Source organism: Colius striatus, chromosome 4 (genome assembly GCF_028858725.1).
Source record: "Colius striatus isolate bColStr4 chromosome 4, bColStr4.1.hap1, whole genome shotgun sequence".
In the NCBI taxonomy this organism is placed as follows: Eukaryota; Metazoa; Chordata; class Aves; order Coliiformes; family Coliidae; genus Colius; species Colius striatus.
In genome coordinates, this window is record NC_084762.1 from 27,742,991 (window position 1) to 27,770,129 (window position 27,139).

Below are 27,139 nucleotides of genomic sequence, written 5' to 3' on the forward strand. Positions count from 1 at the left end.
GAGTGATTACTTTGACTCTGAGCAAATTTAATCTTTGCCCATCAATTCCTTTCCTCTTTTTTCTGACAATATCTTTGTATCTGACCATGCTATAGCCTCTGATCTAAGTTATGTTTTGACAATGTACAATTAGAATACTTTCAAGTAAAAGATTATGAATAATGTATGTCCATGCCTGTAAACTCTCTAGAGAATTCATGCCATTAAATATCCACTAGTCATGACATAAGGAGTACTACCATAAAAATTGTATGAAAAAAGGATAAAGCAATAAAAAAAGCTTCATAAAAGAATGTAAGCAACCAAGATATACTTCTTTCCAGTGATTAAATACTTTCCTTTCCTTCCTCTCCTCAAATGACAAATGCCAGACAATTTAATCTCTTCTTTGAGAACAAGAATCTTTAATTAATTTTATGTAAATGGTCATTAATTCCAGATTTTTCTGCTCACAAGGAAGAAGTAAAAGGGACCCTGCAAAAACTGAGAAAGAAAACACATAGATACATTTTTAAAAGATGGCTAGCACTGCGTCTTTCCTTCTGACTTTCTCTAAAGGTCTTTCTGTGCTCTATTTACCTCCCTACACAAGTCATTGATTTTTATCTGCCTTTAAATTACCACATCCGAAAGTATGCTGTAAAACCTCTGAATGCCCATTTCCTCCTAAAGCCATTCATATTCTCAAGCAACACAGAGAGGATGTTCAAAGATGTATACATTACCAGCTATATGTGTTTCTTACAAACTGTTGGCAAGTCAATGATCTTCTCTCCTTTATTATCACTTAAGAGGAAAAAAATTACAAGACATACACTAAACCTCCATGCTTGCACTGCTGATTTTTAAGTATTTGGATGTGTCTATCTACTACACTACAGCTACCACATCCTACAACTCCTAAATAGAAACATTGTGAATATTCCCCTCCTCCTGAAATACACTGTGAGATTTGTAAGCTGCTCCAAAGGTCAGTGTCCAGTTTCCAGTTTGATAGGTCACATAGCTCCATTCCTATCACAAATTCTACAGCACATGCACTGTACGGTTAAGTTTACACCTGTGCAGTAGGGCAGACTTTTTCCAGATGTGTAGTGTATGAACTGCAAGTTATGCTTCTGATAAAATCTACATTTGAAAATATTGGTAGCCAGGAACAAACCATGTGTGTTGTCCTCGAACAGGATGAACAGCCCAGGAACAAGAAGCTGGCCTTAACTGCTACAAAGCCATTTTTCGGCAAGTGACAGTCATACTAGTTTGCATGTAATTGTATGTAATTATTGGTTAATGTTTTCTTCTTACACTCACTATTTATTTATTTCTTTATATAGGGGTGCTTCTATATTTTAAGGCAGAGGAAACTAGCAGTGCTAAGAGACTTGGTCATGGCTATGAGTCTTCCCTAGTTAGGATAATGGTATGTGCTACAGAAGTGGAAAGACAATCTGACAGTTGATCCTAATTCAGCTTTTCTAACCTTGATTTGTCAAAGGTAACAAATAGACATATCATACTTGTGCTGAATCTATTTCCTTTACACTTACTTTCCCCAGATGTAAGATAACTAATTGCAGGATTTGTGGTAGTGAGGATTATATTTGTGCATTCCCCTGGTGGGGAAAGGGGGCAAGGTGTGGAAAAAAACCCACAGCTCAAAACTCTAGAAAAGATAGTAGACTTGTCTTCACCCCCAAAAGCCCTTGAGTGAGAATGGGAGAGAATGTTGATGATTTAGTTTATCACAGAACTGGAGTATTTGAACAGAAAAAGGCAAACCTTGACCTTCCTAGGGGATTTGGTCAGGTGTCTCTGTCTTTTACAAAAATTAAAAGGGTGGGTCATCTGAACTCTCTACAGGGAAGTTATAACTACCTGTCAATTTCATATGTGAAAGTAACAAAGAGTAATCAGAGAGTTTACACATGTCTTCTCCTAGAATGCCCAAATAGATAATTTCCTTCACCAGTTATGCGAGTGATCCTCTGCCACACTCCTGCAGACTCTGTGGGTAAGCTCTGAAGAATCCTTCCTTCCTTCCCTCCCTCAGTTAGGGAAAAAGTAATTTTCTCCGTTGAAAAAGGATTGAAGTTTCCCTGATCTCTCTTATGCTAATAACCAATCAATATTCATTCCCTCACAAATAAAAAGCCAAAACATGTTAGTGCCCAGCTAGAACCCACAAGAGTGGTTTGTGTTTTTAAAGTCTAACAGTTAATCAATTTTTCTGGCTTTAGCTGACAACATCAATAGTTTTGACTTTAATATTGAGTATACCAAGTAACTGATTCTTTTCTGAACAAGATACTAATTTTTCAAACCTCTTTCTAGAGGCTATCCACCTCAATACACTATTCATCAGGTGCAAGAGTTTTCTGTCCATTCCAGAGATCAAAGTATAGATAGAGGAACCTAGATAGAGGTGCATCTGTCAGGCAAATTGTAAGTATTAAAAACATGTTTGACTACAAATACAGAAGAGGCCTCCGAGGTATTTTATTATATCATGAAAAAAAATCCAAGATTAAATTTTCATGCCATACATACCCTGGCTGCCATAAATACAGAATAGCTAATGGGATTTGGGAATTAATTTTATTTCATTGTTTCAGAATAAGAAGTTTTAAGTCTGGTACCCACTGCTTTATCTACCCTGATGCACATCTCTCAGCCTGACTCTCTATGTACTGTTTCAATTGAATCATAAACAGTATTTCCGTGTCCTTAACAAGCCCTCTTTTTTTTCCTTCTGCAAGAGCTAGTTCCAAAAGTTTGATAAAAAAATAAATCAAAATCTTGCTATTTTTCATACATGCACACCAATGTCTAGAAGGATGAGTTTGTAGACAACCACTCTCATTCTCCAGACTGTTCTGAGTCTTTAAGTCAATGACTATTGTTGGAGTATGGGCAGACAGCCACGCTCAAGACTGCTCACAGGGAAAACATGTGCACAGTCATTGGAGATGCACAAATTCAAGGTGTATCCCTTCTCATCTAACCACTCTTGCCACTACTGATGCCTGGTTGTGAAGCAGAAGATTTGCAGGAAAAAAGATCCCTTTTGGGGGTGACATTTTTGCACTGCAGAGTTCCACTTTTTTTTGTGAAGCAGGTCACAACTCTAAGTTTAGAATACCTTCTCATCACTGCTTCTAAACCCTTCAGAAACAGCCAGGAGCTATGCAATGTGTGACAGTTATATACCAACAGCCTAGAATATTTTTTCCATTCACTTTTTTGGGAGAAACAGATGCCCGCCTCACAGAATCACATAATCATAGAATGGTAGGGGTTGGAAGGGACCTTTAGAGATCATCTAGTCCAACTCCTCTGCAGAAGCAGGGTCACCTAGATCAGGTCACATAGGAACATGACCAGGTGGGTCTTGAAGACCTCCAAGGAAGGAGACTCCACAACCCCTCTGGGCAGCCTGTAAGGACCAGCCATAAGGATCTAAAATGCTACATGCTAAACAGACATATCACCTTACTGCAGGGCACACACAATCAAAGTAGTAAAGAGTGTTGCAGACATTGGCTTACCATAATTTTTCCTTCATTTGGCTAGAACACAGTCATCTTGCTAATTGATACTCCTACCAGAGTGTCAAACAAACAAATTGGATAAAACACAGTTTGGCAGTATTTTGTCACATTCCAGGCTTCTTGGCATTAGTTGCTGCCTATATATCCTGGGGCATCAACAGATGTAAGGTCTGACAAAAGCTGTTTTTCTGATTTCATATCCAAGAAAAATGCAGACTTTATTCTGCAATGTATGCACATCTGACAGATTAAAGAGAGACCACAACCAAACAAGCAACCCCTGCCCCCTCTTCCACACTGGATTTCAGAGTCTAAAAAGGTTAAGTTTCTCCATCTCTCATAGGCTACCTAAACCTGGAAGAGGGGCTGCAAGTGTCAGGTTTTCCTGACAAAGATGCCAGAAGAATCCATCCATTCCACAGTTTCTTAAGAAGAAAGCATGAGAAAGAATGGACCCAGATGGCTTAATTGATTAGCACTAAAGTTTGCCACCCACCAAGCACTACTCCAAAGTTACACTTGGCACACACACATACACTTTAAACATTGAAGAATATCTGAATGAGCTACAACACAACACAGAATCTTAAGGGTTGGAAGGAACTTTGAAAGATCGTCTAGTCCAACCCCCCTGCCAGAGCAGGACCACCTAGAGTAGGTCACACAGGAACTCGTCCAGGTGGGTTTAGAGTTTTGTTTAAAAATCACTCACTAAAACTGAGGAAGATTACAAAACAACATGAAATAGCAACAGTGGCACACAAAACTGGTGCTAGTTCACTAGTCATGACAAAAAGTCAAAACCAGAGTCAGATCCAAAATCACTCTTTAGTTTGATACTTAAATTTCCTCAAAAATACTTTGAGATGCTAAGCACTCAAGATAAACATCCAGAAGTGTTTACTACTCATAGCAAAGTTAGGTCCTGGCAAAGCTTTTGAGAGAGGAATCTGTTTACTTCAGTTGTGTCAGCTGAATTACTTTTTTCAAAAAGATTGATCTAATCTGCCTCTGGTGTCAGTGTGTATTTTTTTTTACCCTCAACACTTCTGCTTAAAATGATGCATATACACAAGAGAATGCTAAATGGTATACATGTAAGTTTTGAAATAATGTAGCACAGTCAAAAAAATCAAACTGAAATCAAAAGAAAAAAAAAAGACTAACTTAATTCATCCATTCAGTCAACAGTTTCTCTGCTTGAAACAACTTTAATATCTATCGTACCCCTCAATTTACACAGGTCCTGACCCAACTCATTTGGGTTTTTTTATTCCCATAGAGTAACAGGGTTTTCTTCTTCACTTCATACATTCTCAGTTGCTACACTGGGGAAGTAACTGCAGATAAAATCCAGAAGACTCCCTCAAAAAGTCAGAATTTGGACACTTAAAAGATTCTTCAAGTATGCTGTCTTGAAGCTTTCTTACAGAGCTATCACTGTTGACCTGTTGAAGCACAGAACACTTCTGTTTTACCAGGTGCTTGGGTCCATGAAACTACAGAGAGTAAAAGACAGGTGTGATATATCAACTTGGTGTCCAGGTCTTACACAAAACTAATCTGAAACCCTTTTCAATCCTCTGCTTTCAGAATTTCTCTGCTTTCCAACTCCCAGGGATTCCTCTTTTAATGTATGCTGTGAACACAACTGCACTGAACTCTTTTATTATAACAATCTCATTTTGTAACCAATCACAACAGTAACAGCTGTTCATTCTGGAGCCAGCACAGACATGCTGCATCCAAGCTGCACGCTGAGCATTCGAACTTTAGCTACCCAAATCAAAGGCAATAATAACACAAAGTGTGTGTTGGGAAGATACCAAAAAGGGTCTTGCCTGATTCTGAGTGGCCCAGGAGTGCCACAAACCTTATTGTCCATAACTGCAACAACAAACAAGAGATTTTTGTAGGGCATAATTTCAAATAAGGGAACAATGTAAAAAAAAAAAAAAAAAAGCAAAGTTTTTCCAAACTACAACAGAAAAGCCTGTGAAATACAGAAAACAAAGTGGTGACAAAGAATGTGAAGAGTGCCTTGCAAATGCCAAATACTAAACAGTAAAAAGTCTCTTAACTACATTAAAGTAGAAGACCATCAAGAGAGCTGGTAGGATTTCTTGATGACTGTATTGTAAAATGCTCAGGAATGTTAAGGCCACAGGCAAGAAGCTCAATGCACTCTTTTGGTCAGTTGTTAGTACAGAAGGTATTGGAGAAAACCCAAACCTTACACACTGATTGCAGCAGATATCTCAGAGGAGCTAGATCGGTTTAAAGCAAGTAGACCAGAAATATTAGACCATATAAACAATTTCACCAGGAATGAATGGCATTCACTAAGAGCTTTGAGAAAAATCAAAAGTGGAAGTTCAGAACTGTCAGCTAAGGTTTGTAGCTGATAACTGTTGGAGCTGCCATGCCAGAGGACTGGCAAAGAACTCCCATTTACACAAAGGACTCCAAAGGGTACTGTGGGAACAACTGAAGAGTGCACGTTCCTATGTGACCTGATCTAGGTGGACCTGCTTCTACAGGGGGGTTGGACTAGATGATCTCTAAAGGTCCCTTCCGACCCCCAACTTTCTGTGATTCTATGATTTCCAGCAGCAATATGACATACAATAAACAATAAGACCAGCCAGCACACAGGGAAACCGAGTCTATGTCAAGGAAGCACTGACAGCTTCTGCAAAATGCAATGCTGCTTGATAGGCTGGAATTCTACAGCGGTGTCAGTAAGCATTCAGATGAATGGGATCCTGCAGACACACTATGTCTAGATTTTTAAAAAGCCTTGAACAGACTTCCATATCAAGATGCCATGGAATTGGATAATAAAGGCTTTTTCACATATCGAAAACAGTTGAAATGACAAGAAGGAAAGGATAAGTCTTCCAGCCTAACAATCACTTCAGAATGACAAAGAGTAAGCAGTGGAGTCTTTCAGGAATCAAAGTTGAGGCTGGTTTTATTCAGTGTCTTCATCAATGACCTGGAGTGGGAAATGAACAGTTAAACTTCTGAGTTTGTGAATACTACTGAACACTTTCAAGTACTTAAATGCTAAATTGATGGCAAGGGCCGTCTAAAGGAGCTCACAGAACCAAGTGAGCAGACAAAAAAAAAACCTCTGGCAGCTGAGAAAACAGCTGTGAGAACAAGACATAAGGGTTTATTCTTCTGCTATGTATAATTTCTGCATGTCCACATCTCATGTAGAGCATGAAGTTCTCACCTCAAGAAGGATGCCGTTGCATCAGCAGCAGCAGTATCACAGAACTGTTGATGTTGGAAGGGGCGTCTTGGGATCACAGAATCACAGATTCTTAAGGGTTGGAAGGGACCTTGAAAGGTCATTTAGTCCAACCCTCCTTGCAAGAGCAGGACCACCCAGAGTAGGTCACACAGGAACTTGTTCAGGTGGGTTTTGAATGTCTCCAGAGAGGGAGACTCCACAACCCATTTGGGCAGCCTGTGCCAGTGCTCTGTCACCCTCACAGTGAAGAAGTTTTTCCTTGTGTTTCTATGGAACCTCTTATGTTCCAGCTTGTACTTGTCCCTTGTCCTGTCACTGGACATCATTGAGATCATCTAGTGTAACTGTGGTTGGTTTTTAAATATCTCTATAAATGGAGACCCCACAACATCTCTGGACAATTTGTTTCAATTTTCACCACCCTCACAGCAAATATTTCAATTTGTGTCCATTGCATTTTGGCAATAAAAGGATTGATGAGAGGCTCCAAGGGATAAGTGTTTTACATGAAAACACTAGAGGCTGAGAGAGAAGGCAAGTGACAAGTGATATCTCTGAGGTTTACAGTGTCACAAGTAAGATGAATGATCTGAATGGAAAACTGCTGTTATCATCTCTGGCTAGCCACAAAACTATACAATCATCTAAGGACATGCTTCTTTTTAAATCTAGATTCAAAAATTCTAAATCTAAATACTAAATTTAAATTCACATTACCTATGAACCATGGGACAATGATGACTTCAAGGTGACAGAAAACTTTGCTGCTTTCCCACTTGACAAAGTGAGTGTACTTCTCCAGAATCCTACTCTCTCCACTTGTTCCATACTGAATAAATAAGTAAATAACTTTTTTTGTGACTTTGACAGTAACCCACTGGAGGAACTTCTGTACTGCCAGGGGAAGTCCTTCAAGTGACTGACACCCTACCAACACACTTAAAACTTCTCTTATAGAGGCAGGCATAGGCTATCAAAACTTATTTAAATCATAAAGAATTACTTTCTTCAAAAGAAAATTAACAGCTTAGTTAACAGAAACTTCTGGGAAAAAAAATATGAAAGCAAGGCTCCAGTCAATAGGAGAAAAGAAGGACAATCACATTTAGATTACAGAACAATTAATTTTATTTAAAGAGACTTACAGTTCTTATTAGCACTGGCATTCTGAAAATTGTCCACTCCATTTTCAGCATTGAAGAAATAAATAAAACTATGTTTGTTTAATTCCCTAGATTAACAATTACTTTTCTATTTGCTTCATCAGTTGCATTAGCAAAGGTGTAAACAACTCTAGAACTAGGACATCGTGGTGATTACCAGTCCTTATAGAACTCAATCTAATATTGTCATTGATAGCAGAAGACATTTCAATGTTAGATCTATATAATTCTGGAAAATTATACACCCCAACTGAGTCACTTCCAGTGTCAGTGCTACTAGCCTTTGTGTGCTAGATGCAAAACACTAGATGCCCTGCCTCCTTGTTTTCAGCCAGACCAGTATTGCACTGTTTTGGCAGTGATGAGCTAACAGATGGTAACTCAACTAAGCTTTTCAGTGGAGGTCATTAATAACATGAAGTTCATTTGATACTTCAGATGTAGCTATGCCTTTGGAAGAGGTGCAGTCATCTACACTTTTCCCACAAGCAAGAAAAATTGAAGGACTACAAGCCAATTCTGCTCTTTTAATCCTCAGTTCTTTTGAAGCCAAAGTGCTTCCTGACATGTGAATTCTTGGACTTGCCTCTGCAGATTATCACTTCATAAAAGACCCCAAGAACTGTCATTACAGCAAGAGCAAAATAATAGCATGTTTAGGCTGGACCCAAATAATTTTTCTTATTGCCCAAGTCTTTTCCAGTAAAATATAGCAGAGATCCCAGAATCTCTCAAAATTACTAATTCTAGTTCCAAACTAGCATTAGTTCACATTTCATAACAGGAAAACAAGAAAAGAATTGGGCCTATGTATTTCCTTTAAGTGTTGATGAATTTGTCTTCCAACTACTTCAAATATCATACCTAGGGTCAAACATCCAGTTTTAAAGCACTGAACCACAAAACTCTATTGCACTTAACTCTCCAGAAATCAAACTGGTCAGATTTTATGGATAGTTCTGAAAAACAAGACACTTGTGTTTTATCAAACGCCACAGAGAAAGTCAGTGGCAGAACTGGAAATACAATTCATCTTTAATATTTGTTCTCTAATATTGTAACCAAAAGATTCTCTCTTTCTGAAAAAAAAAAAACCAAAACTTTTCTCTTTCACAGAACTCTTTTTGACAAGAAATTTCACCCAGGAATGAAGAAACTTTCCTAACAAAGCTCCTTTACAAAAACCTCTTACTGCTGACAGTAAGCTTAAATGAACTTCATTTTCCAAGCAAATCTGCTTCCAGCATAAAACAGCTTCACTGTCAAATATGTTCTGCTGCTAGTTTATGACAATACATATCAAATTACCATTTATCTGTAGGAACTCAAAGACATTCAGCTCAGAAAGATAAAGAGACATCTTGAATACAGAAAATGCAAAATTGCTTGAATGAGAGTTTGAAAATATACAGTTGACTTAGAGAAACTAGTTGTGTTTTATTCTGACAGATACTTTTTCTTGAAGGATTTAAAAAATATTTTCTTTGAATAAACATTTAACTGTTATGTATATTTTTTTTTTCTCCCGAAAAATATTTTTACATGAAGAAACAAAAGCTGAGACATTGTGATTGACAGTGTACCCTAGAGTCAGTCAGGTAGCATGAGTCAGACTTCAATGTTTGGGCCCCTTTAGCTACTTCAGGACTTGGCAGGCTGTGACACTTTGTTTCTTCATACTGGAGAGGTGGGGACCTGAGAGGTATCACATTGCCTTGACCCTGCAAGAGATGTTACCTCTCCCATCGAGCACTTATACATACATTCAGACTAACATGCAGGTGTGCCATACTAGAATTAAACCCTACAGAGTAATGTATCAAGTGTTTATTCAGGCTAACTCTATTTAGTAGTTCCATAACTAAGACCATTTTTTAACTAACATGAGAAATACAGATCAAGAAGAAAGAAAATACATTCCCAGTATATTCACCTCTCTTGTGGTTTTGGCCATTTGGAGACAAATTTGAGTTTGTGTCAAGTCTCTTCTGATGGTAGCTGTCCTTGGATTCTGGTTTAGCAAGGAGCAGCTTTTGGCTTAGTAACAGGGGAGCGGGTTGCAGTGAAGACCCAGTAAAGAGTTTGCGGACTCTCCCCCAGCTCCTGGGCTCACACCCACCTCCGGCCCGGCTGGGCCAATCTGGCGCCTCTGCCATCACTATTTAGGGGACGGGAATTTGAAGTGCTGGCAGGAGGTGTATGAGTGATGCAAGATGGAGGCAACCACGCGGACCCTTCAGCCAGAGAAGGAGGAAGGAAGGAGAAGCAATAGAACAGAGACCCCACTGCAAGCCGTGGTGAGAATGCAAACTGTGCCCCTGCAACCTATGGAGATCCATGGCAGGACCTAGAGTTACCAGTAGCTCCATGTGAGTGAGCCCGGACGGGCGAGGGACTGTGTGGGGAGAAGGCCATGGCCCAGGCCATGTTGGAGAGCCTGAACGCCGCAGAGCAGCCCCACACGAGAGGCAGAGAGGAGCTGCAGCCTTTGGAATAAGTGCGCGTCGGAGCAGCCCGTGCAGGGCTGCCATGCGTGTGAGTTACCCCATGGACTTGCAGGGAGGACTGGTGTGGAGTTCACCTGTCCTGAGGAGGGACAAACGGCAGAAGCTATCGGGAACAGACTAACTGAAACTCCCACTGCCTGCCCCCCCGAACCGTTCAGGGTGGGACGAGGTAAAAACCCCAGGATCAGGGCTCTGAGCCCGGGAAGAGGGGAGATGTGGCAAGGTGTTCTTAAAAAGGCTGGTTGGACTCTTCATTGATGTATTACTCTGTGTTGTTTCATTTTGGTTATGTTTTGGGTTTTAAGGTTATGTTTTAGTTGATATTGCATTAAATTATTTTCTGTTTTCTTCCCCAAACCGAGTAGCCTGGTCTGTTTTGTCCTGAACCTTAAGCGGCAATTAAGCCCTCCCTGCCCTTGAGCAGGTCTCAGCCTGTTCGGTACTTGAGGCTAATCATGGTCTTTTGTTCCCTGATGGGCCTAAACCGTGACACCTTGTTTCTGTTTTGTGGGGGAGGAATGAGTGATGTGCATGGTGCTAAGTTGCTGGCTGGAATTAAACCTCAACAACAGCCCGGGATTCACTAAAATTTAAATCTGGAATATAAGGATTTAAATTTGAATCCCAAAGTCTTCCCGGCTCACTCATGTTCTCTGACCTGATAGGTCTTGCATCAAAGCCAAGCAGCTGTACTGCTCTAGCAATTTGTCTCTTCCCATTGCCTTTACTTGACCCAGACTTCTCAGGCCAGATCAGACTTTCTCTCTCAAAGTTCTTTTTATTCCCTTCCTTATCACCCCTATCCTTCTTGAGAAATGTAGATTTCTAACATTCCTCTCGCTGAAAACAGAGGATAAACTGTAGTTCCTCTAATTCCACTCACCTTTTTGTTTCTCAAAGCATAATTGTATACATTACTTCCCTTCATCTCTGGTTTGGTGTGTACATGTTAACAAACTCATGAGCCAATCGGTACATGCAGAAGTATTTCAGATTAACAGCTCTGTACATATCAACAATTTCTTAAGTTGTGCCTACCCAGAGTCCCCAGTGTGACCAATATCTTCTCACAACATTCCTTAGCCTCTGCCCCCACACTGGAATGACACTGATTTTGCACAAGAACTTACTCAGGCAATGATTTGGAGAACCAGCAACCAGTAACAGGTGACTATACGCAACTACTCTTCTCTTTCATCTTTATCTGAAAAACTCATCTATGCAATTACAACCTCCATATTCAGGACTAAGGTTTTTTCAATCCCCTTAAAATGCTATTTCATAGTGAAAGGATAGTTCCATTAAAACTCAATTATGGGCTAAAAAACTCTGGGTAAGTGGTAATAGTAATCTAGGTTGCTCATTGGGTGCTTACTGAGTTTCCAATTTAGTTCTCTGATGCAATATCACTTACCTTCAAGCAAATCTGGCATAAATACTTTGTTAGCTCTCTTCAAGATCACTATTATTACAAAAGTAATGAGAATTTTTATTTGGTTCTCCACTCGCAAATGTCAAGAACTGAGTATGGAGAGAAAAGAAAGAGCCATTTTTCTTCTCTGAGAAGACCTCTGCAAGTGAGGAATGCACAGAAGTGATATCAGGACAAGTAAGAAAGAGGTAAAGGGATATCATTCTGTAACTCCTTGTAGGTATCAAAATTACTACGATGAGAAAAAGGAAGTGGGAAAGGATAAAAATCTTCTCTCCCTTAGGTGTGCAGCAGCTAACCCAGTGATATAGCACAGGCTGGCAGATTCTTGGCTTTTTAAAAAAGTGAACAAGATACAAGTATCGTCAGTTCTGATAGCAAAAGCGTGTCATTCCCCCAACTTCTTTGCAGGTTAAAGAATCAACAGCAGTAGCTTATAAGATACCAAGTTCACAAAAGCTCCTCAGACATGACTTTAAAGCAGTGAGGCTGTTCCATCTGAGCCTATACCAGTGATCACTGCAGCTGCTTCCCACAACACAGCACTAACCTCTCCACTCTAACCAATTCTCCCAAAGGTCAAATACTCACTGACCTGTCAAAGTTTAAGATCTGACTATTCTACCAGGTCTTTTCTGAGGGAGAAGAAACAAAGCAAAACAGAGGGGCTTCAGCTTTGTCTTAGCAACTGTTAATCACTGCTTATATAAATGTTAAAGGGAAACCATTTCATAAACTAATTTCTCAATACACTTTCAAATGTCTTCAAAAGATATTCCTCTCACTGGTAGATACTAAAATAAGTTATTATATTTATTCTCATTTAAACAGGTCTTAAGGTCATGAAGACACCTAATCAGGCTTTCTGGCATTCATACAGTTTGCTTTGTTGACACGATAAGGCAAAAATTATCAAAACAATATTCCTCCTCCAGACTGCCTCAGACTTCCGAGAAGAGCCATGAGGTATTCCTTCCTGCTACAGCATGCATCAGCAGGACAAATATGCTTCCTCACAGAGCGGTAAAGTCTTGTAGCTCTCCTAACAACAGCTATGAGGAAGCAGACTATCCTTTCTGCTTGACTGCTGTAAAGAAACAAGAAAAACAAGATGCAGCTTACAACCTATTCAAATTGCAACCACTTATTTTAACATAGAATTTTACTTCAGGGTACAAAAGGAAACCTGAAGTCTCTCAGAGAGCAGAGTAACAGGTCAATCTATTCAACAATAGAGTTTCACCCGGCTCCCTGACACACCTGTGTGGTATGACTGTTTTCCAAGTTTTCTCAGAAATACAAGTGACCTAAAGAGAACACAAAGATGGTAATAATAACAAATGTCTAAATATCCTTCCAGAGAGTTTGAGAGCTTTTACCAGATACATGAAACCCATGCAAAAGGATCTTAACTCAAAAGGTTATTTAATTCTTAATCTGCCTCCCAAACCTCTCTTAGGTTAGTCCCTTCCTTCCTTCCTTCCTTCCTTCCTTCCTTCCTTTCCAGAGATCTCTCCTGTAGTCTTGACAGAGCTGCATATTGTTTAAACACAAATGTTTATGGCAAGAAGCAAGTCATCACTTGACACAGTGAACTACAAAACAAATACTGGGAAGTGATAAAGTATTATTAAAATAATACTCTATTGGTGCTACGTCTGTATTTCTTATTTCAGAATATCTGAGCCACTCCAGCAGATTTCAAAAGGCAGTAACAGCAGAGGCTTTGCAGCAGTGGGTACAGGACAGAATGCACTCTCATCTAGGTGCTAGTTCAGGTTCAAAGGAAAAAGGTTTGTTAGCTGGAAAAGATGTCATGTACTTTTCTGTCCATTTTCTCTCCCAGCAGCACACAAACAGAACTGAGGAAAATGAAGAGACCACTTATCGTGAGTTGTGTCCAACCCTTAAGATTCTGTGATTCTGTGTCCTGAATGCCTTATCAGAAGTGGCCTATGATAGAACACTACAAATTGAGGCTGCAATCTCAGCAACACTTTCTGGGACTATGAGCAACACAACTCACAGACCAGCTCCTTGGCCCAGACCCTGCAGGAGTCTCAGTGGCTGAAAAGTAAACTGTTCCAAAACTATGGTGGTGCTTACAGACTGGACCCAGATCTCAGCTCCATAATCAAAAGTTCTTTCCAAAATAAAGTCAGAGTCTGAATCCCTTAGATGTTTTTTTGTGGATGGTGGTAGTTTTAAAAATTACAGAGCTGGTCAAAAATCTAAGTGGGAATCAATGTAAAGTGTCATTCAGTGCCCTTACAACTGCAGAAGCCTTCCTTAGCAGCTTAAACTGCTGTGACCCAGAGGATAACATCAAACATGTTATTGCATTCATTTCTACTGAGAAGGTTTTTGCAGGCAGTGAAGGTGACTAATTATGTTTTTTGGTGCATTATCTATGTTAGGCAATTACCAACCACATAGGAAACAGGGGATGCTTATGGAAATTCAAGAATTTCTGGTTCTCTGTCCAAAAGCTGTTACAAGTGCTTTCTACACTTCACATAGCACAAAGAAAACTATCTTAAAGTCATAGGATAAAATACCTTGGCCTCATGAGCTAACTTACACTTTGAGTAGCTTTGTGCAGGTCTTTTTTATAGAAAGAAACAACAACAAATGAAGCAAAAATTACACTGCAATGCCTATTATAAGATTGCCTTAGCTACCGCAGCAAAAGTAACCAGGCTGATATTCCATGAAAGTCTGCAGCATTTACGGCATTTTGAATACTGTAAAAATACCTCTGCATTTACACAAAAGTCTTCCCAAAATACCTAATGACATTGTCAGCATGAGAAGTTTAGTCAACATTTCTAAGATCTATGCAAATAAAGTCAGGTCAAAGCAAAAAAATATGTTGCAGTGCTGAGCTCAAGGACATTCTCAGAAATGTGGTTTGAACACAATCCATCAATATGTACTTTTTCTATTCTATTACCCACATAATCACTAGCCCTGTTTCACCATAAATCTGTTGTTCAGAAGTGTTAAAAAAATGTCACAGTGTTGGTCATCTGTGTCAGCTGCCCAAGAGTGATTTATTAAAATGTTTGCCTAGACAGGTCATCATCCCAATGGCACATAATAAATCAGGAGGCATTTGACAATATTGCTGTAACATTAGGTGTGACTGTTGGTGCTGCTGAATATTGAAGTTGCCAAGCGTTTCCATGAGATAGCCCCGTTTTCAGTTACTTGTGACTTCATCAAATTTTTCAAGCTGAAATTTTCCATTATATAGTTCTGCCTTTGACCAATTTTTATTTTGTTTAATGTGAAATTTTAGCCAAAATAGTCTACCTGCTGTACAAGTAGGCCAGGGTACAGTATATTTAATTTCTGAAAAAAAAACCCAAAACAATAATGTAGTCTGTTAGAAGCTCTAATATTCTCATGTTTTCAAGATGCCATCTTGACATCCAATGAAGATGGTCTAAATTTATGGTTGTGATCCCAGCTACCTAAACATTACCTTAAATTAGATCAAGTTGATGGCTTGAGAAAAATTGTTTGTACTATGGTTTGTTAGGTGTTACAAGCACCATAATAGTACCATATGCATTCCATGTTTGCCTTCTGATGAAGAAATTTTGTTCCCCTACAGGTGCAGCTCCCAGTTGCTTTGGGCCAGTGTGAGCTGAAGCATTGGGAAAAGATTAAGAGCCTGGAAGTGCAGAGCTCCTCCTGTCAGTCTTAAAGAAAAATAATTACTAAAGAGAGAAGCAAGACGCAGGTCTCTGATGCTGCCAGCAGAAATACCTATCTGAGGGATAAGTAAGCTTTAAGGCAGGTAGTGACCCAGAACTGCTGCATTTGGACATACAAGGAGGCTCAGAAGCCACTGGAGACTAAGGAACTATTTTCAACTAGTACTTGTGAAGTAAGCTTATCAGGATTGCAGCTGCATGATAGCTTTACAAATTCAGTTTTTGTTACAAATTTAAACATATACTTGATTTGCTACTCCCCCAACATCATCTGCTGTGGTATTTGTACACCCAGAATAGCAAACGATTCACAGGCAACAACTTTACAGAATCTGTGGTTATTGATTAAAATCAAATCACATGAAACCATCCAGAAAGCTGAGATATCAAATAGGAGACAGAGAATGAAAATGTTGTTTTAATAATCAACTACTAAACCAAAAACTGCATTTAGATTGACCAGGTTAGCAATTTTAGACATTACCAATCCCAAATCACTTAGACATAAACTGACAATCAGCTACAGTCCATGAAGGGTAACATACTAATTCATTAGTTCAGTCCAGAAAATGACAGGTGTGTACCACTGAAAACCAAAGTCTGCACAAACAGGCCTACTACAGCAGAGGAAGTAACACATCTGCCAGAGCTTAGAAGTTTGTTAACCAAGTGTCTCAGCCACTGATATAAGAAGTAAATGTCTGTGCTTTTAGAGCTCATTGCAAAAAAGCCTTCATTGCTCATAAATACAAACAAAAAGATTCAAACCAAGGAAACACATACTCCAAATGTACAGGAAGAATACATATTAGAATTTAAGGAATACTTAGAATAAACTTGCAACAAAACAATTTGAACAACCTGTCAAAGATTGAGAGCTGGGAAGCTGCTTAAAATTGAGAAAATAGTTTTGAAAGTACATTCAACACCAAAATAAAGACATAGATTAAAAAAGAAGTAAGTAAAGGAAAAAAAGGTCATAAAATCAACACAGTGCCTCTGATGATACCAGCTCTCAAATTTGTATTTAAATAAAGATTTTGGAGAAAACACTTACTTTTCCATTTTCACTAAAGAAGACAACATTGAATTTGCATTTCGTGTTGATTAATTGTGCTTTTTCATGTCCAGGAAGAGTACAGTTATTTACAGCAGAGAAGCTTAGAGAGAAAATTGGACAGCAGCAGTTAGTATACTTCAGAGCTTCCTCTTCCCAGGGAAAGGGAAGGGAAGGGAAGGGAAGGGAAGGGAAGGGAAGGGAAGGGAAGGGAAGGGAAGGGAAGGGAATCAGCAAGCACAAATGCATGGCTACTGAAATGGAAAGATTTGCATTCTAGGCTCTGGTTTGCAATTTCATGGAAGTGAGAATTTCATTTACACAAAACATACAAATCATTTGTTCTATTTTAGTGACACATTTCTCTTGGACAGAGGACAAGCTTCTAATGGGCAAGTATCAAAGAGAGATGCACACTTAAACAAACACATAGGTCAAGTCTCAGACACTTACAAAAACCACATTCCAACATTTCCAAACACTATGGACTTCCCTGCATTTCCTCTCCCAAGGTTACCCAAATATAATCTTGACTTTTTCCCTTGATCATCAATTCACCTAAAACTTAAGTTGCCAGTTTTTGACAATCATTCCAATTCTGATACCATGTTCTTCTGTGGAATCTGGTCAGCCAATTTATTCAACACAATATATTAACAGGCTTCTCCAAATATGACAGCACTTCAGTTAGCACTTCAATTGCTTAGTTTATACATGTTTAAGAGTAAAGAAAATTTTAGCTTGGAAAAATTATCATTGTAGGTTGTGATAATTATTTTAGAAGCTGCTTCTAAGCTGCCTCTTCACTTTAGTGTTCCAGTCTTGTGCTACATACAGCCTTTCATCTACATGCCATGAAAGAAGCTGGCACCAGTCTGGCCTAATTTGGGAAAAGGCCTTTTCTTTCTCAGGGTCAGAAACCTGATATCACTGTACGCTGCAATCTTAAAATATAAAAATATTGATTTAAAATTCAAACATCTTTGCATAGCCCATAGCACCAACACCTTGCCCTTGCAAAGACTGGTTCAGTGCTTCTTTTTGTAATATGCTGGGCAAGAAAACAAAAGGAGTGGAAAGGATGAGTTTTCTTAAAGGTAACATTTTAAAGCCTAAAGGCTTACAGAAGTTGGGAGTCAGTCTACTCAGCCCAAGAGACACACCAATCTCCTCTTTCTCCATCAGAATACAACAACTGTGCCTGATTTCTGGGCCTAGACACAGACTGCCTCATGCAACCTTAAGATACCTTCCACCCTCTCTAGGTGAAATTCTCTCATCATTCTCAAACACTCTAACACGATGATTCACACTGCTGGTCCCCACAGTATGAAAATAAATGCAAATGCTCCCACTCTAGTTATTAGGCATCCAGCTAGGTCTTCTTCAACTGATCTCACCAGAAACTTTCACTTCATTCTGTCTAGCTCTACTGCTCTCTGCTCTTCTCTTTTTCAATCTGTATGCTCAAGTGAAAACATCAACTTACGTTACAAAGTATTACTCTTTTGACAGCACTGGTAGCCCAGGCCCTGAACTTGCCTAGACTCTTAGTAGGAATGAAAAAAATTCTAACAGTTACCTTGATTTTCATAAAACAGAGTTTTAATAGCCCTCTGATTTAAAGACAGTGTGACTCTGCTGCAACAACTCATACATGCTAAAAAATGCTGTTTTCCATTGCTTTCCATTGTTCCTCTGGGCTGGGGGTTGACTTGCTGGAGAGACTGTGGAGGACAGGTGAGATGTCTGAGGACTGGAGGAAGGCCAATGTCACTCCAGTCTTCAAATCAGGCAAGAAGGAGTACCCAGGAAACTACAGGCTCATGGACTTCACCTCATCATGAATGCCATCTCAAAATAAATGAAGGAACATATCGTTATCAGGGGGAGTCAACATGGATTCACAAAGGAGACATCCTGCTTGACCAACCTGATAGCCTTCTATGACTATAACTGGCTGGTTAGATGAGGGGAGAGCAGTGGATGTCATCTACCTTGACTTCAGCAAGGCATTTGACACTATCTCCCATAACATCCTCATCAGAAAGCTTAAGCAGTGTGGCTTGAGTGAGTGGACAGTGAGGTGGATTCAGAGCTGGCTGAATGACAGAGCCCAGAGAGTGGTAATCAGTGGAGCTGACCAAGTCCAGTTGGAGGCCTATGACCAGAAGGCTTCGGTTATGGGACCACACCAAACTGGGAGGACTGACTGATTCCCCAGAAGGTTGTGCTGCCATTCAGCAGGATCTCGGTCAGCTTGAGAGTTGGGCAGAGAGGAATCTCACAAGGTTCAACAAGGACAAGTGTAGAGTCCTACACCTCAGTGGAAACAATCCCATACACCAATACAGGCTGGGGATTGACCTGCTGGAGAGCAGCTCTGCAGAAAGAGACCTGGGAGTCCTGATTGATAATAAACTAACCATGAGCCAGCAATGTGCCCTCATGGCCAAGAAGGCCAATGGCATCCTGGGATGCATCAAGAAGAGTGTGGCCAGCAGGTCAAGGGAGGTTCTTCTCCCCCTCTACTCTGCCCTGGTGAGGCCTCGTCTGGAGTCCTGTGTCCAGTTCTGGGCTCCCCAGCTCAATAGGGACAGGGAACTGCTGGAGAGAGTCCAGTGCAGGGCCACCAAGATGATCAGGGGACTGGAGCATCTTTCACACAAGGAAAGGCTGATGGATCTGGGACCGTTTAGTTTGGAGAAAAGAAGACTGAGGGGGACCTCATTAATTTACAAGTATTTGAAAGGTGCATGTCAATGGGATAGTGCAACACTTTTTCCTTAGTGTTACAGTGACAGGACAAGGGGTAATGGGATGAAGCAGGAACACAACAAGTTCCACTTAAATATAAGAAAAAACTATTTCACTGTGAAGGTGAGGGAGTTCTGGCACAGGCTGCCCGGGGAGGGTGTGGAGTCTCCTTCTCTGGAGGTTTTCAAAATCTGCCTGGATGCATGACTTGATTTGGGTGGACCTGCTTGAGCAGAGGAATTGGACTAGATGATCTCTAAAAGTGCCTTCCAACTCCTGCCATTCTGTGATTCTGTGATTCTTCAGGATTTAAGACTGCCATCCTGACAGGATCCTAGCAATGTCCAAGCTCTGTCTGTGACATGCTATGCCCATCTTTTCCGTAACATATATACTGCTTCTAGCTCTTCTTGTTGGATTAGCATGGGCTATTTCTCTCCTGCCGATCCATTCTGCATGTTTTACAGATGCAAAACCATCCTTCCTTCCTTCCTTTCACAGATATTCGTCAGATACACCTTCCTAAAGGCATGGATGGCTACTCATTATACACAAGTTTTTGTCAGCTAGACACAGAAGCATAATTATTTCTTACTGTCTGGCAAAAATCTGTCAATTTTAGAAGAAAGGTCAGTTCTTTCCAAAGATCCTGCTTGTATTTCCTTTTGGAGTCTTAGGAGTCGGCTGCGGAGTATACTGTACAGACTTGCAAAAACATTATACTTTAATATCTTTTAATTAATTTTGAGTTATGCACAAATGTATATATGACAACTATCCTCATTGTCATTACCACTGGAAAGGATTTATCTGGAATCTGAAGCTAGGAAAGCTGTGTTAGTGCCTAACATGTTTTGTTCAATTCCATCAGTTTTATAACCATCATCACTATGTAAAACGTCATTAGAAATTATTACTGCTTTTGTTTTCTTATGGATGCATTAAAGCAGATCAGTTTGCTAAATGTTATTTAGCATTAATATTGCTATCAGGACTGCTTAATATCCAAGATCATCCCACTTGATTTCAAACATTTTTGTCAATGTTCAAATGAAGAGCTATTTAGAAAATGACGCTTCAATTACAATTTTAAAAAACCCAAAACTCTCAAGATAACATTTCATGTTTGAAAAGCTAGCTAGAGGTATCAACCTGGATGCCTGTGGCTGTTGCATTACTCACACATTACCCAGAACCTGAGATTATGTGTTCAGCAAATTACCCTTTTATGATTTAATGTGTATATGAATAATGCAAGAATAAGAAGTTCCCTGGTTTTGCCTTTTTTTTGCCGTCAATACTCTATCTCCATTTGTCAGAGAGTAAGAAAGAATCTACTGCCCTACTGTGTAGTTGCCCCACTTTGATATGGACACACAGAGGAAAGACCACCTTACAGCAGAGACCAGAACTCATGCCTGTAAGATACCAGCATCATTTCAAATGCCACACAGCGACACTTACCTATGTGTCTTCATCCTTACTATTGAGTGTTTCAGAAGACGGAGTTGTAGACTACCTTTGCTGTACCAAGCTTCCCATGAACCTTCTCTGCAGGACCCAGTCTCTCTACATACAGAACTTTGAAGTTGTACCTGATTCTCATGACAAACTGTCTGGCACAATTCCATACTAATTCTTGCTGGTTTTTAATTGCAAGAATACTTATTATTTGATGGCATGGATAAGCCTAGGACAAAAAATAACTTCTTTCTTTCTTTTCTCTCCTCCTCATCCACTGCCTGCACTGCTGTGTTTTAATTTGCTTCACTGAAGAAACAATGGGGAGTGAAGGTTCAAACTCCTGTCACTCAATTAAATGGGCCACAATGTATTTCCTGCACCCTCCAAATAAACTGTATCTTTATTTGCATTTCTGATGCTGAAAGAATTACTCTTGTCCTTACCTTACCTTCACTGCAAGGAAGTTGCAACACTGGAAGACTGACACCAAGTAATTGCTTTGGTTATGTCCTGCTACTATAGTGACTTAGATCCCATGACTCCCATTTTTCCCCTCAGTCATAGGAAAGCAACAGGCAACAGCTGTGTGACAAGCACCATGCCAGTTCCATAGTTCTTCAATTACTTAACGTCAGGCTCCCTTCTCACTCTGACAGAAATGTACTAGAAATACAGCTGCTATGTTGGCTACAGAATGCACTTGAAGTATACCAGCTTATTTCCACTGGAGAGATAAATAAGGAGTGATATCAAGCATGGCCTTTCTGTTGCTTGCAGTAACAGCGTTTGGAAACTACTCGCATGTCTAAGATGATGCTGGACTGTCTCAGTGACAGAGTCTTATCTATAGTTACAGCCAACCATTATTTTTGGGACTCGGCTGTTGTTTGTTTTCTCAAACATCTTTTCCCTATTTAGTAGGTTTCTTATGGCAAAGGTTTTCAACCTGCTATGAAACAGACAAATGGCACTTAGCAAATGTCCCATGCAACAGGGGATAAATCAATTCTTTCTGTATTATTCTCTAATATGGAACTATAGAGTATTCAGTGCATCTGAAAAAAAATATATGTTTGTAAGACAGCATCTCCATTAATTACAAGATTAATAATCCTGCCCTAGGATATATTTTATCATAACTACTTTATCCAAATTCATCCAGCAAAAGAAAACACTGTCCTGCTAGGATGACAAAAGTCTCACAATAAAAACATCTTGATTAAATTCCATGACAAAGGTAGAGTAACTCTCTAAAAAAATGAAACACTGATTAGGAAAACTGCTGGCAATCTGATGACATAACAGAATAGATTGCCCACACAGGAGTAGAAAATCTTACATTCCTACACTCTTGCTCAGGCTTCCCCACATAGCCTTCTGCACAATACATTTATTACAACCCCATTGAAAAACAGCAGTCCTGTATTAACTGAACATTAAGAGCCAGCACTGCAATATTCCAGAGGCAGAAAATCTAAGGCTAGCTCTGTAAACTTAAAACCTGTGTCTTTGAACACATACATTTTAAGGCAGAAGAACCCTATGAGAGAGCATTAAGATACAGTTAGATCAGTCTGCCCATCATACAGCTCCTTTTCTGATTCTACAGAAGAACAGAAGAGCTCCCTCTCAGATGTATCACCTCATCTATCCTACATGAGGTCTGCAGTCAGGAGTCCCAGGTGTCCACAAACTCCTGTCATTCTGACACACCTCAGTATTGATGGACAAATAAGTTCATTTCTTCTTGCTTTCTAGCCTCTTACACAGGTGTACAGACAATGGTAGTCATTTTCTTTTAGCTTCTAGTTTGATGTGCACACTTTACCTTTATGCTCTGACATTTTACCTCCCTGAGATCCATCTGTTCCTCCTCCAGTTCAGCTGTGTATTCCTGTCCTCTTCCTTACTAGGCTGAAAAGCATCTCTGTTTTATTAATGTGTCTGTCTGACCTGAATGCTCCTCAACACCTGTCTACTTTTCTCAGCTCCTATTTAAATAAATCCCAGCTACCAGTCTATTTTCTTTGTCAGAAGTTACACCTTGACTAAACGAGAATTTATCCCATTTTGACAGGAGAAAGAAGTGAGATCCTGAAGATCTGTCATTTAAACTAAATGCAAATCTACTTTTTAAAATTAGAAGTGTTTGATGAATATATTATTTCTTTCACTGCTCACTTCCTCAACCCCAAATAGTATTTTTAAATATTTAAGAAAAAAATTATACTGTCAGAGGATCAGCACCAAACAAGCACTGTGACTTTGCAGCTCAGTTGATAACACAAAGAATAATTGTCAATTAAAGCTAAATAGTTTACAAAAGCATCAGTACCTAAGAAAATGATATTTTGACTTTATCAGCTTAGACAAGAGGTAATGTCTATGTTGGCACTGATCAGCTTTCTGCCCTTGGAAAAGTCATGTGAGTGACCCTATCCCTTCAATTTCTTCATGTGCAGAAGACATACTCTTTTTCCTCCCTCTCCACAGCAGAGCAGACTAGAACATCAAGCTGTCAAAGGCTCTGGTTACAGATTTGTCTGTACAGTTGTCTGTAAGTTACATAGTTGTCACTGTTTAGCTTTCCTGAACATAAAAAAAAAAAAGTGTCAAGTTTCCTCTGATGGAGAAACTGCTAATGCAAAGAACAATAATGATTCCAGTCAGAGATACTACAAATAATGGCAGCAAAGAGCCCAATTCTGTGGGCACAAAGCACTTCCCAACACATCAAAACTGCACTGAAGTGCTAAGCAAATACAGCAAACACATCCCTCATGATCAGCACTCAAGCTCTGCATAATCATTTGAGAAGGTCTCAAAACTCAGCACGTGTTAATGGGTCATAAATACCCAGCTGCTCAGGGATAGCTAGTTTGCTTTGCATCCAAGCTGTTTCTACAGCTGTTGACAAAAATGTATGAAGCCCTACTAAAACGACTGGGAAACAATAGCCTACAAAGCTATTTGCCCTCTACACAGAGGATGGAGGTAACTCAAACCAAAAGTGCCTGGTAGTACTTTGAGGGAGAAGGAAAAACTTCAGTCCAGTCCTGCAAAGATAAACAAGTAATAAGGAAAATGAAAAGTGGAGGGTAAAGATTCTATTGATTGCTAAATGACTGTCCAGAAAGTAGGGAGGAAAGAAACAAAAACTTAGCTGTGACTCTGAGGTTTACTCTAAGATAGAGCAAGACAGCAACTCTGCACACAAAGCTCCACGGGCTGCTAGGTCTTCTCTCCTTACTTTCAGTAGTATTCAAAGGTCTTACAATGCCACTTTTTAAAAGATATCATGCAAAGATGTACAAAAAAATGCTAACTCTGATATTCTTTAAATGCTCAGAACACAACACTATGACAGAACTCCTTATATTAAAGTCAAATTACTTTTCTTAAGCATACTACTTGTATGCCAGCCTACAATTTGCTTTCAGAATATTTGAAAGTCAATGTTAGATGTGCTAACTGATAGGATTTTTTAGCACATAATTAACAGTGAAATGTTTTAAATAAACATAATGATGAACTGAAAAGGAAGACTTCCTATTCTCTGTACTTAAAAAGAAGGCACTGCTAACATAAGTTGCTACAAGCCATGCATTTAATAGGAGAGAGAAAATTACTAACACATATATACAACTTTTTAAAGAGGTTTGTTTTCTAAACTGTATGAAGCACAGAGAGAGAAAAAAAAAATTGATAAAGATTCATGAATAATTCTTTCTTGTGAAACTACAAATTGGAATAAGGAAGTTAATTTTGCCCTATTGTTTAAACTGCAATCATCTGAATATCATAGCACACAGTGATTAGAACTCTTCGACTGTTAATATTTTTCTGGATCATCTTTAATGAATCACAAGGACATATGGGCTCTGAAAAATCAAAAAACACGCTCTTCTTTTTTCTCCATTACAGAAAACAATCCAGCATACTAAGAACTTTTATTTAAACCCCATTCAGCAAGTAGCCAGGAGAGCAGAAAATGTCCTAAGTAATTCAAAGTATAAAAGGAAGTGACACAAATAATTCCTGAAAAGAGTTTTGTCCTTCTTTAATAGCAATCTCTTTTAAGTTCTTCTGCCTGAGCATCTTCTTTCCAGTACCACCCTCCTAGAACATAAACACCTCATTCAAAGAGATCTCGTACTAATGCCTTCTACAACTTAGACAATAGCATACATAGGTTACAATAAGACAGAATGTAACCAAGATCAGCCTCTAACAAGGACAACTGTATCTTGGAGAACCAGATGACATTTGACAATGCAAACTGAATTACAGCTGGCCAAAAACAAATAGCAAGCTATGTAGGCATGGGAAAAGGTGTAACGTGAATAGTTATCCCTATCACAGTTTGATTGTTATATCTGAAGTGCAATATTCAATCCAGATAGCAGAATGGGTTAAAATGCTGGTCAATGACAAGGACTGGAACTTTTCCATTTGCTAAATCAAAAAAATCATGAAATTTACCTGATAAACAGTTTGGAAAAGGGGTCTCTATTCACTCATTGCACAAAAGATAAAGAGACAGATAAAATCCTAAGTTTCCTTAGTTATTCTCAACAAAAGGAAATATTATGAAGAAGCCACAGAAGTTACCAGCACTGCAGGCAATGTGTCAGAAACTTCATACAGACTAGAATGTGACTAGAATGTGACTAGAATCATATATCAGAGAACAGCACGAGTTACCAGAGGAGCTGACAACAGAACACTTTGCAAACTGCAGTAGGCACCAGAGCCAGTGAAGTTCTCTTAAGGAAAAGAATAATTACAAACTAAATACTACTAAATATCTCTAGCTGTCAGAGTGGGTAAGACAGTACAAGATGAGACAGAAACAAATTCTCTTAGGGCACCCATCTAAAAACATCTAGTAGATCACAACACTGTCATTTTTCTGCTGCTGAATGACAGCAGGAACCAGTACATGAACAAATATTTGCTCCTTACAGTGCAAATGTATCAACCTATTTCATATCAAATCCTAGCCCTGAAGGTACATTGTCTTCAGTTATTAAATAAATCAGTATCTCTGGAATCTTTTTGTCCTCCAAAGGGTTTCTGTACATTTAAACATATCTGTAGATAAAGATAAATATTTTAGCTAGTAGAGCTTCTCAACATATTCATTAGATTCAGTCAGACCTTTCTCATTTTGGAGACAGAGTGACCAAGAAAACAGGCATCTTTAGGAAACACTGGCAAATAAAAAACAAACCACCTTGAAAGTCATAAGCTTTTCATTTCAGCACTCAAGTGTGTTTATTCAACTGAGAAAGAGAATGTTAAATATTAAGTGTCATGCATAGGTGTTGTTCCTGTACTAACTGCACTACACTAGAAGTACAGATACTAACAATAGCCAGGCTTGCTCAGGCACCAGAGACTATGAAGCTTCATCAGTCCACTGCTTTATCTAAAGTAATTAGCTTGCCAAGAGAGAGTTTATTAGCTCAGAGTAATGCTGTGCTTACAACATCAAATTACTTCCAAGACCTCGTGTATTACCTCTACAAACAACTGTGATGAGGTGCATGAATATATAAATTTACTCACAAAGTGTTGTTACACTATGCTACAAGATTTAGACTGACCTAAGAGGACACACACCCTTGCCATCTATCTTCACTGTCCTCAAAGTAACCACACAGCAAGAGGACAAGGAAGCTGACATCAAGGAAAAGAATGGAGCTGACTTTAGACTAAATAAATGGTGAGGAGCTACCCGTAAATGGTTTCCACAGGAATGATCTCTTTTTTTCAGTCTTACTTTTCCCTCAGCAAAATCCTTACATGCATACACACACAGACAACTCAATACACTCAGATTAAGACAGATAAGTGTTAAAACATGATTTACTGATAATGCTTGCACATTTTTGGAAGAGCTCACAGCTTTTTTTCTGTACCCTGAAAATTAAAAGAAATGCATGAGCATCACTTTCTCCTCCTCAACCCCATGCTTCTACCAGTCAGTGGTAGTCAGACATGACCTAAAGACTTGGCATATTTATTGAAACTATGAATGCTAGACTATATTGTTGATGAAGCCTTTCATTGATTTACTGTAGTATGCTAAAGAAAACAAAATGAATGTACTGCATATGAGGCTTTGTCCAGAACAGCAGGCATTAGAATTCAAAACAAATCTAGAACAGCTTTTAAGGGAAAGACAGAAAAAAAGTAAAAGGAGTAAAATGAGTTCTCACTCC